Consider the following 12,027-nt stretch of genomic DNA (forward strand, 5'->3'; position numbering starts at 1 on the left):
ATGTGGAAGCAACTCTTTGGAATGTGATTTAATATTTGATACAGTATAATAATTTTAAATGAAAGAAATCGATACAAAGTTCAAGTTAATGTATATTTATCATTCTCTTTCGGCCTCTTATTCTTTAAATGCAAGGGCCATAACTCTTTTGCTCCAACAAAATCTTCCTTTTTATGTTATGAAATCTTGCAGTTCTATTTCATAGAGACCGGTACACTTTCAATCAAGTCTTTTGGTTAAATCCATCAGTTAGGTGCCTTTTCCGGCTGAAAATTCCAGTCAATGTCAGCTGGCTATAATAGTTCATTAAAAACGCCTAGTTTGTTTGCATTATTAATTATTGTATAGATTTGAAAATTTGTTTATTGTATTCTTTTCCAAGGTTATCGTCACCAAATAAAAGAGTTTCTATTTTCAAGGAAAGACAAACTCTCTTTTTAATTAAGTCTTAAACGATTATAGAGTAGGCATTCCAAAACAAAGGTGAATAGAATCCTCAATTACTCATCAGCATAAGCATTTTGGATCATTGGTCAAATGAACCCGAAAAAATCTGCATTAAGATTACTACACCTGTGTCTTAAACGGGTATATACAACATCAAGAATCTATTTCCCAAACCATAATATTCCTGTGATTTTGATATTCCTTTTGAAAATATGAACTGGAGTTCCATTTCATAAGTTAATGGTAGAAGAAAAAAAGGAGTTTGAATAAAGTTGTAACCTTGAATTCGGTATCCTATATTCATTTTGATTTCTGAAGTTGTAGTTATTTTCAACTTGATCGAAATAAAGACAATCTATTAAGTAGGCAGGAGACTCCCCTTTACGAATTTTATATAGAAGGCTATAAGTTTTCTATTTCTGCGTCTCTCTTGCAAAGATTCCCAGCCATTTCAAAATACAATGATTCAATACTACAAAATTTAGCCAATCAAGTGGCTATCCTAGTGGCATTAATTTTAACTTGTTCCAATTTTGACTTATTCATTTGCCCACAGCAATCCTAAAGTTTACACCCATATTCTAAAACTGGTCTTACATACGAAAAATATATCTTTTCAAGATTGTTCTTTATTTAACGTAAATTTAAACAGACAGTTTTTTGATTACCATGTATATAATTGATTCAATATGAAAATTCCATTTACAATTACTAGACAGAAAAACGCCACGATGTCGGTGATTATCAACATAGTTTATATTTACATTATGAAATTTCAGTTCGGGTTTGTTTACATTAGTTCTTGTAGTAAATAGTATACTTTCTGTTTTTGTACGATTCAAATCAACTAACCAATTTTTAGACCAGTCTAATCAGTCTAAAACACGGTTAAGATCCCTGTTTATTACGGTTCGTCAATTTAATCGTTTATGTATATTAAGAATAATAAAGGTCCCAACACAGACCCTTGCGGTACCCCGCCCTTTTGATAACACCTCCATCAGAAACGACATTTTTTATCATTACCCTTCGTCTTCGATTTGTGATATAATTTTTTAACAATTTATACAATTTTTCTGAAATGCCATAAGCTTGAAATTTTTTTAAGTAAACCTCAATGCCAAACTTTATCAAATGTCTTGGAAATGTCCCCCCCCAACCAAAAAAAAAATGCGCACATCGTTTCTCGGTTTTCTAAAGCTAAACATATTTTAGGAAAAATCTCTAAAAGCTGAGGAACAGTAGAATGATCAGGAAAGAATCCAAATTGGTATTTGTAAATCAGTCGGTTGTCATATAGATGATTATGAATCTGTTTAAAAATAACACTTTCAAACACTTTCCCAACACAACTAAGAAGTGAGATGGGTCTATAATTAGAAGGATTTGGATTATCTCCTTTTTTATATAACGCGATGTTAATGGCCGACTTCCAAGTGGTTGGATAAACAGATTTTTGTAGTGGACTATTAAAAATGGTACGTAAGGGTTTGCATACAGTATTTGCTGTATATTCAAGCATACGATGACTAATAAATCAAAACTCACTGCCTTGCCGATTTGTAATGTTTCCAGAATATTTTTAACTTCTTCATAAGTTAGCATAAGTTAGAAGATTTCCATCAAGATTTTGATCTGTTCGTTTGTAAATATATCTTCTTATAGAACAGAAGAAATTGTTTAGTATATTCGCTTTTTTCTTTGTCGTAACATTCAATTTGGTTTGTTTCAAGGCTAATTAAAGGCGGGGTATTTGACGATAAATTTTCTTTGCCCATTAGTATCATGACTAATTTCTAATACGTTTTAGATTTTGATTTTCAGTATTTAGCAATTCATTTGCATTTATAAAGAAATGCTCTTTATCATGTTTAACCATGTTATTTACCTTATTTCTTTGTGTATTATATCTTTGATAAAATGTTATGTTATTTCTTGATCGTTTATGTAATTGATCACGTTTCCGCATTTCTTTACGTAGCTGAGAGTTATACCAGTGTTTATCTTTTTGTCGTATCTGCTTTATTTGTCTGTTTTATTAAGAATGTATCGTTTTCCCAATCCAATGTACATTTTAGTGACACTTTCGGTCAACTCATTTACGTCTTTGTCTAAAAAGAACGTATCCCAGTCGTAATTCTCAATAGCATCGTTAAATCCGTGGAAGTCAGCTTGTTTATAAAGCCACATTTCTCTCGGAAATGAAAAAAATAATTTAAATGGGATTGTAATAGTAATTCATGTAGCCTCATGATCACTTATCGAACTGTCAATATTAATTACTTCGGAAAATATGCAGGTCGCTTCATCTGAAACCGAAACTCGTCGAGTAAGGCGTTGTTTCTTGTTGACTCTGTGACAACGTTTGTCAAGTTACAATTGTTTGCGATTCTAATCAGTCTAGAATTTGGCGACGCAGTTAAAAGGGTTTCGTTCAGATTCCCATTAATGACGATTCGCGAGTTTTTTTTTTATCAAATGCCCGTTCAAACGACCCTTCGATACTGTCCCAATATTGCTGTAAGGAGCCAGATAATCTATATATTGTGCAAATTAATATTTTGAAATTGGAAAATATTACTTCAAACCAAATCATTTCAGTGTTTGGAAATTCTAGATCAGACCTACGCTTAGCATGCAAGGAATCACTGATGAAAACTGCAAAACCTCCCCCGAAACAGTTTCTAAAAATTTCTGAATGGAACCCAGGGATTTTCAAATCAGTGTTTTTACATTTTCATCGAGATGGCTTTCTGTAATACAGATTATCTTGGCATCATTTGAAATTGTTAATATGCAATCTAGCTTGCGCTAAATCATTACGCATTATCTATCCAAACAAAACTTAGCATAGTTGAGTTGGCGATAAGATTTGGAATACTGAACAAATTCATGTACAATAAATAGTGTAATGATGACACATCTGAAATATGTAGGCGCATTAACTTTAGAAAATGACTGTTACAAATATTACAACTATATACACATACGAATGTCAGTTTATAAGTAATTTATCCACAAAAACAATCGCATAAAAGGATCAGTGCAAGCACCAAAGGAATCTATTAGGTGTTAAACCAGGTGTTAAAATTGAAACAAAATGACGTCATAATTATACACAACTAGTCACTAGGTCAGGCAAATAGGTGTGGTATATTCAAGTTGACCCGACAATCTGTACCGTTTTCTCTATCATGTTTGAAAATTATATGGGATATATGAATTTTTCTAAATCGGAATATTGGAGACAACTAAATTTTTCTGGAAAAGGAAGGACATTTTACAAATTGATGTATAAAATTTGAGGATTTTGGATCTTTTGTAGTAAAGAATAGACGCCTGGCTGAGAAGGGAACGTAAGTGGCTTGTATTAAACTTTAAGGCATTCAAAGGATGATGGTACATAAGGCTCTGTAGCGCCTACTAGAAGAAATAAAATTATCTCCCTTCAGTAAACTTAAACGTTTCCACTTTTAATATTAAAACAAATGTTTTCGTCTTTGTTTTTAACGAAATTTAAAAATAAAATTAATTTTCGTGCGTAAAAGAAATAAACAAAGCTGTATGCGTGTTCAATCTGTTTATGTTGAAAAAAAATTAAAAAAGAAAAACAACTACACCTTAGTGTAATGTTTTACGCTATTCGTTAGACATATATAATAAGTGGCGAGACCTGGTCAGTGGCGGATTTTAAGTATGATATTTTTTTCTCTCGTTTCTTTAGTGTGGATCTATTGTGTTTTTTCATTGGTATGTTTGATGATTAGGTTATAGAAAACACAATATTATATAGGTGATATGATTTTCATGACCTTTTCACAATGTTAAAATATTGCATGTATTTTATCATTTTGGATTGAGTAAGAGAAATGTATATGTAGCATAAATGACTGCATATAATTTAGCATTAAAGCTTCGAATTTAGGAGGTATTAAGATATAAAGTTTACTTTTAACAGCCTGACGTAAATGTGAGGAAAAAATCGTTGGGAATTCACGCATTAGTAAAGTCACGTACTTATTCCTGTAAAGAATGTTTGCTTTTGTACCTTTACATCTACGCATTAAAAGCTTAAAGCGACAAATCATTTTGGTCTGCCGTTCCGTAAAATAGTGTATTTACAAAATTAAAAACATACTTATATAAAATTCGGTGTCGCCAAGATTGTGTTCCGCTGAAAACGGAATCCACAGAGATGAAACAATTATATTGTTTTACCGTTGTTTCCTCAAATACAACGGTAGCACTGCATTAGTGACTATATCTGGCGTTTCTTGTGTTTAATTATAGACAGACAGAAAGACAGACAGACAGACAGACAGACAGACAGACATACATACAGACTCCTGCTTGGTACCAATGTTAGACTACAACTGTCATGACAAATACTTTAATTACAGGAAGGCTATATCTTGCATATAAACTTTGCAAAATGGAATAAACGTAGGTACATGTTTGACATGTGTACATTGTACATGTACATACATTCTACATATTTTTCTGGATAGAGAAGGCAGTTGTAAGATATATAGGACGGTTCTTATTCATTTCATTAAAAAAAAACCCAGAACATTGATTTTTATACCAGGCAAACAAAGAAAATAGTTTTTGATTTTCTGACATTTAAAATAAGGATCGGGAGAGTTACAAGCTTTACTTTGCGCTTGATATTAAAACAATGTTTCCAACCATGCCGGATCGTATTTCGTGCTTCGGACAGGTATCAAAAAGTGTTTTAGTTTTCGAGTTTAATGGGCCTAGAGCTGGAGGGTATACGGCTATATCATATGTCAATGGATGATGACTTATATTGATGAAATAGCATTGCCGGGCACAGTTTGAGTCAACTACTGTTGCAAATTATTGTCACACGAATATTCATTTTTCTGCAGGGACAGGCTTATATGCTAAACATAGTTCACTATTGGATAGAATCATATGCAGAACAAAGCAACAAAGTGAAAACAGAAAGCTGGAAGTCTTACATGGAATTATAAAAAAGTATACTTTTTTAACTCTAATAGGTTAAGAAGTTATAAAACTGGGAAGGTTATTGGTTAGCCGTACTGTTTCATGTCGTCATGACAGAGATTATTTCATATTTCAGTTTTAATATTTTATCTAAATAAATATTGGTTTGCAGTAGAAGGTATCATTTCAAACGTTTTCCCATTGTATAAAAATGTATTCCTCAATGTACCCATTTGAAATATTTAGTCAATACTTCAAAAGAGCAGAATTACTGGGGCTGGCATATTTGTTCTAGAAGTTGAACCCTTTCTTGGAATTATTTCCCTTTAGCATCAGTATCACTTGAAGCTTGCATATTAGAAGTCGTTCAAAATAGTGACTAAAATCCTTTCAATTTGGATTATCTCCTTTACCCCAGGTCTACTACCTAAATATAGAAAAAAAATAATAATAACAAAAAAAATATTAGGACAAAGAAAAATATTAAATATTCTTTTCGTAGCAGCTGTCCTGCCTTTTTATTTCTTGAAAATTACAATTCTACCCTTTTATTTTAATTATGGTCATAGCTCCACCACCCCCTCCCCCTCTCCATAAAATCAATTGGAAGATCCTTATTGCTTATTTGAAGCCTCTCAATTTTGTACCACAGTCAACGCAAAAATAAATCACAAAGTAGAAAACTAAGGCGATTTCTACGGATACTAAAACCAACAATGGATCCATGTGAAGAGACATTGACGCCGTTCAAAGTTAGTGTATCCGTGTACAATGTACTTGACAGCATGTTCACAGCAGTGACTATACATTATATCGAAATCGACATCTAATCGTAGAATATATTATTTTAGACTTAATTTTATAAAAAAAAATACCACCTATCCTATATTTGTTAATTACAGATAAAATGTAGGTGAATAATTGTACGATAACTGAGAGTACATGTGTATATGCACTAGGCAATTAATTGCTATAACAACAAAAGATCAAAAGAGAAAATTTAATATTTTTGAAGAAAAATGGGATTTTATAAAATAAATACTTACCATCATAAATTCTGAGTAAGTCCATCTGCGCAAGTCAAGCAGGCGGAATCTCCTATCTAAAAATATCTTCCAATGGGATGACCTTATAGTAGCCATCTACCCTTTATTCATTCATTTAATTTTCAAAAGTAAGCAAGAAGCTATACAAAAAATAACAGGGGATGAAGGGGTGGCTTGGAGGGACCTTTCATTGATGATGGTAAGTATTTATTTTATAATATCTCATTTTACTTTAAAAATGTTTAATTGTATTACAATAAATACGTTACCATCATAAATTCTGAGTAAATTTTAAAATTAATAAAAAAAAAACACAGAATCTAACGTAAAGCTGAATCCCCTGAATCAGAAGATGCAGGAGGTAAAACAATTTTTGTGCCGTTATCAAAAGTCCCAATGAAAATAAGCCCTCAGCTTGGGAAGATAATGATTTTAGGTAATGAGAAATGAAGAAATTTTCAGTTCTCCAGAAACATGCTGATAAAACTTCCTATAAAGAAGTATCATTAAACAGTGCCCAAGATGTATACATAGCTCTAACATCGTGGGCTTTAATGTTCAGACTAGGCAGATGTTCTTCTCTAAAAGAATTTAAGCTAACTGAATGGTCTTACAAATCCAGGTAGATAACGTTTTTGCTGATAAATCTTTAACATTTTTCTTAACAGGAATAAATAGCCTAGTATTAGCCTTAGCTCTATTATTACATGTTCTTTGTAAATAAATGAGTAAAATTCTGATAGGACAAAGTAGTTTACATGTAGTATCAATACGCAATGAAGGTATAACTATTGGCTCTGAACCTCTACTAGGAATCTGATTTCTGGCTAAAAAAGCTGGATCAGTTAAAAGAGTGACTGAAGATTTATCTCTATTGAACCGTAGACATGAATCAGAAATAGAAAGAGCACGTATTTCACTCCTTCTCCTACCTGAAGCTAATGCCAGTAGAAAACAACATTTATATGACAAAAATTTGACATCTTCTTCTTCAGCTGGTTCAAACGGAAAGGTTTTTAAAGATGATAAAACCTTCTGTCTAGGATGTTCAAGAGTAAAGTTCATAACTAAAATAGAAATGTACTCATTACTACCAAAGTCAGGGCCACCAGACAAGTGGATAGTTCTGGAAATAGTGGAAGGAGACAATTTTTTATCTTCAAAAAGGTAGATAAGAAATTCCGCTAACTGCTGAACAGTATTTTTGAGAGGATCAATTTCCTTCTCACTACACCAACTACTAAATATTGTCCACTTAGCATCGTATACGATGTTGGTAGAGTCTCTGACTGCTCGGGAGAGATGTCTGGCTGCTCTCTTTGAAACTATCCCTGAGAGAAGCCACAAGAAAAGATGTAGATTCTCTGGATTTGAATCTTGCCCTTGATCTGGGAAGGAAGATTGTGTCTTACCGGTAGTAAGAGTGGGCAAGACAGTTGAAGAAGATTTGGATACCAAGCTTGCTTGGGCCAAGCTGGAGGAATAAGAATGATCAGACATTGTTCCGAAGCAATTTTCAGAAGAACTGCTGACAGAAATCTGAATGGAGGGAACGCATATCCGAACATTCCTTCCCAAGGAAAACTCATGGCGTCTACTGCATAAGCTTCTGGGTCCGGGACAGGAGACACGAACACCTGAAGTTTGAAGTTGAGACTTGTTGCAAACAGGTCTACATGAGGAGACCCCCAATGAAGAGTTATTGCTTGAAATACTGACTGGAGAAGTTCCAATTCTGTATTCACTGGATCTATAGATGATACAGGAACTTCCTCTATTGCTTTCAAAAGACATTATATCTCTGCTGACAGAAGATATATGAATTTTAGAGTACCCCCCCCCCGAATTACTGACAATACCCAACATTCTGATGTAATGTCTTTCCAATTTGACATTAAATGAGTTAACCTCCCCCTACTAGGATTTGAGAAAGAGGAGTTTTGTAAAAAAAAAAAAAAAAAACCTCTGGATGATTGAGTTTTATCAGTAATGTACGGGAGCGCAACTTCCAAGGTGGAACGATTAGACCTCTTACCGCCTTTAAAATTACCTGTTTGGCGTTTAGTAACCGTTTTCTTAGAACCACCTTTCGTACCGCCCTCAATGAAAACCTTCCTTCTCTTTTCTGTGGGAGGAAAGGAAGAACAACCAGTAGAAGAACCACCTCTCTTAGAATTATTTCCCGAGAGAGAAACGTCCACCTTTACTGGTGCTGGAGTATGACTAAGCTTTTTCTGAATCTCGTCAATAGGAAGAACAAAAGGTTTGTCGTCCAAAGGAGATTTCAATAAAGAATCCTTCAGGCTGTCTGAAACTCTTGCTGTATCCAGAATCTCGGATCTTTTGGATAAGGTAAAATTTGCCATAAGTACTTCCCATAAGTAAGAGCTGAGAACAGCCTAGAGCTTTATCAACCTGAAGTAAAAATGGTTTTACTTCAGAAGGAAGAGCAATATCTTTCAATAAGGGGGCTACAACAGACAAATAATGTTCTGTTGTACCTAATACATGAGAAGCATTTCTAAGAAGATTCTCCGTTTAAGACCAGACAGACTGAGAAAGACACAGTCCGTCCACAGGCCTTGAATTAATTGAAGAAGAAAAAGCTTTATCATAAGAAGGAACCAACTTACCCAACGTGGAATGGAAAATATCATAATCCCTAGATCGGAAATGATCATTAAAGGAAGATATCAAAACCACTTACCTTGGAAAAATGAGACTCTATGATATATTCATTAATAATTTGAAGAGAAGTGGACATGTGATTGGATTCTGGGAAATTAGTATGAGACTTAGGTAGGTCATTAGACATACCACAAGAAACTTCAAAAGTTGAAGTGAGTCTCTTAGGTTTGGGAGGTCACTGAAATGGCACCTTATTGATGTCTCTCATAATAGAGTAAACTGAATCTCTAAAATCCTTCAAAGTAGAAGGAGTATCCTCACTTTTAGCAGCCTTGTTGGAATTGGTAGGACACCGACCAATAACAGAATGAGCAGTATTACAAACAGAACCATTCTGAAGAACCTGATCCCTAATTTCACCTTCTTCACCAGAGGAAAGATTACCTTCCTGACTACCTGGGGCCACTGAAAAGCGTTCCTCATCATCCCTATCCTCATGTTCTCTTTCAGAGTTGTGAACTGTAGGAAGTGGAGTCATAGAGGAGCTTGGTGCGGGTTGGTTGATATTTTTCTCCTAAGCTTTGGGGCGATTGGAGAAAGCAACAAACCCAGAAGGTATGGATTGACGAAAGTCATCTAAGATACTCTTACAACCATCTAATGAGGGGAAGAGTTGGTAACCTGATTAGACTGACACCTAACAGAAGAGGTAGGTGCAGTTGCAGGTATAGTAACACCACTAGAAGGCAATGCTTCAGAAGGAGCAGGGGTTGACAAACTAGGAATGAAACTTTGAGGATCAATAAGCCCAAAGTTGTTACCAGAAGGCCAGAAACCTGGAAAAACCTGACCAGGAATACTTGGATAAGGGTATGTCTGAGGCCAGGGATGTCTTGACCAAGAAATGGGGTTATTAGCCGAGAAGGGCAAAGTAACACCACAGTAAGACACTGAAGGCCTCGAACCTGGTAAATGTAGACCCATAGATACACTAGGGGTACAGGAAACTGAATCCGTGGTGTCTACTGGCCTATATACTGTAAGAGTAGGCCTATAGTAGGGATTACTCTATTACTATGCACAGAACCTACAACCGGGGTCTGTGGAATAGTAGTGTTAGTCACCGAAGTTAAAACGTTGGTTGATTGACTGGACACATTTGGAGTAACCATCTGACTATCGTAAGGTAACGACCCACCCAAAAACATCATTGCCAGTAATGGCTTGAAATGGGTTTTTAACATTAAACTCCATAATAAAGTATCAATATACAATAATAATAAATATATAAAAGAAAATTCCTCAATAAAAGGGATTTCTAATATTACAAAATTTCAATATTATTCACAATATAATTTACCATATGTGTCTTTTTGAGCAGGCGGAAATTAAATGGATGAATAAAGGGTAGATGGCCACTATAAGGTCATCCTATTGGATGATATTTTTAGATAGGGTATTCCGCAGATAGACTTACTCAGAATTTATGATGGTAACGTATTTATTATAATAAAATCTATAGTCACATAAAAATTGTCACGTGACATTACTGGAAAGTGTGCTCTCTGAAAAACTATGGATTTTGGATAGTTATAAAGTGATTTATGGACTAATTTTTCTCATACGGGAATATAACTATATTTATTTACTTTCTATACTGGATTTTGTTTAAGAAATGGGAGTTCTAGATACCAATTATTCACATCGTTAAAACTGTATAATGACAATTATGGAGTCGAGTTTGAACAAGAATGATCAAAAGATTAAGTACTTAATACAGGAATTTTTAGCGGTATCAGCAAGAGTACGAACACTAGAAAGTACTATTTCGGACTTTCGAATGAAAATTTCTGATTGTGAGTCAAACTATCAGGGGTTAGCAATCTGTTTGATAAAACTGAGAAACAAATAAAAATGCTGACTTACAGATTCAAACGAACACTCGTACCTTGATCCATCAAGTTACTAGAATTAAAGAGAAGAAACATGTCTTCCAGCCAATCATACAACCTGCTGCTGAGTCTGAAGAAATTAAGAAACTGAAAGCTGATGTACTTGATCTGAAATGTCGATCAATGAAATACAACTTGATATTTACAGCTTTGTACCGCGAGAGAAACGAGGACACTGAGTCTTTAATACGTAGTTTTCTCTATAACGAGCAAGGTATTAAATACCATCTTGAATTTGGGAATGTACATCGATTCAGAGCTCCACATGGTGATAGAAGATGACCTCCCATTGCGACTATATTCCTCTATCGGAAAGATCTGGAATATGTCCTTATTTGCGCCTACAAACTTAGAGGTTAACCATATGTTATAAAAAGAACATTTTCCACAAGAAATTGAACGAAGACGAAAAGATCTGTATCCGGTCATGAAACAGGCAAAAGAGACAATAGGCAAGTTGTCATGGTTCGTGACAAGCTCTTTATAGACAATGTATTGTATGTACCGAATGAAACAGTTAACGAACCAACAGCTGACACACTGAACAATAGCCATGTAAATCAACAGACCTTTTCTAAATGCTACGTCCGTTAGTGATACACCACCAAGCAAACAACATAGACATGGACCATCTCCTCAACACTCAGGGGGCAGAGCTGGACGCACTTAGGGACAACCAGATGAATATTTTCCAAAAAATAAGATTGTAAATAATTATATTATTAATGACCTGAAATGCTTGTTTTTTAATGTTTGTGATATTACGAATAGATTATTATCACCAGATTTTAATAATTTAACTTGTAAACATGATATTTGCATTTTTGTAGAAACAAAATTAACAGATTAGGGTGTTATAAACGTACCAGATGGTTATGAGTACGACACAAAAAATCGAAAGAAATTCAAAAGAGCATCGGAAGAAACAATTGTAATTTTCAAAAAATACTTGAATCTAAAATTTCAAAAAAAAAACAGAAAGT

The sequence above is a fragment of the Perna viridis genome, chromosome 14 (assembly GCF_037379345.1).
Source record: "Perna viridis isolate PV_CMFRI_1.1 ecotype Kerala chromosome 14, ASM3737934v1, whole genome shotgun sequence".
NCBI classification, from domain to species: Eukaryota; Metazoa; Mollusca; class Bivalvia; order Mytilida; family Mytilidae; genus Perna; species Perna viridis.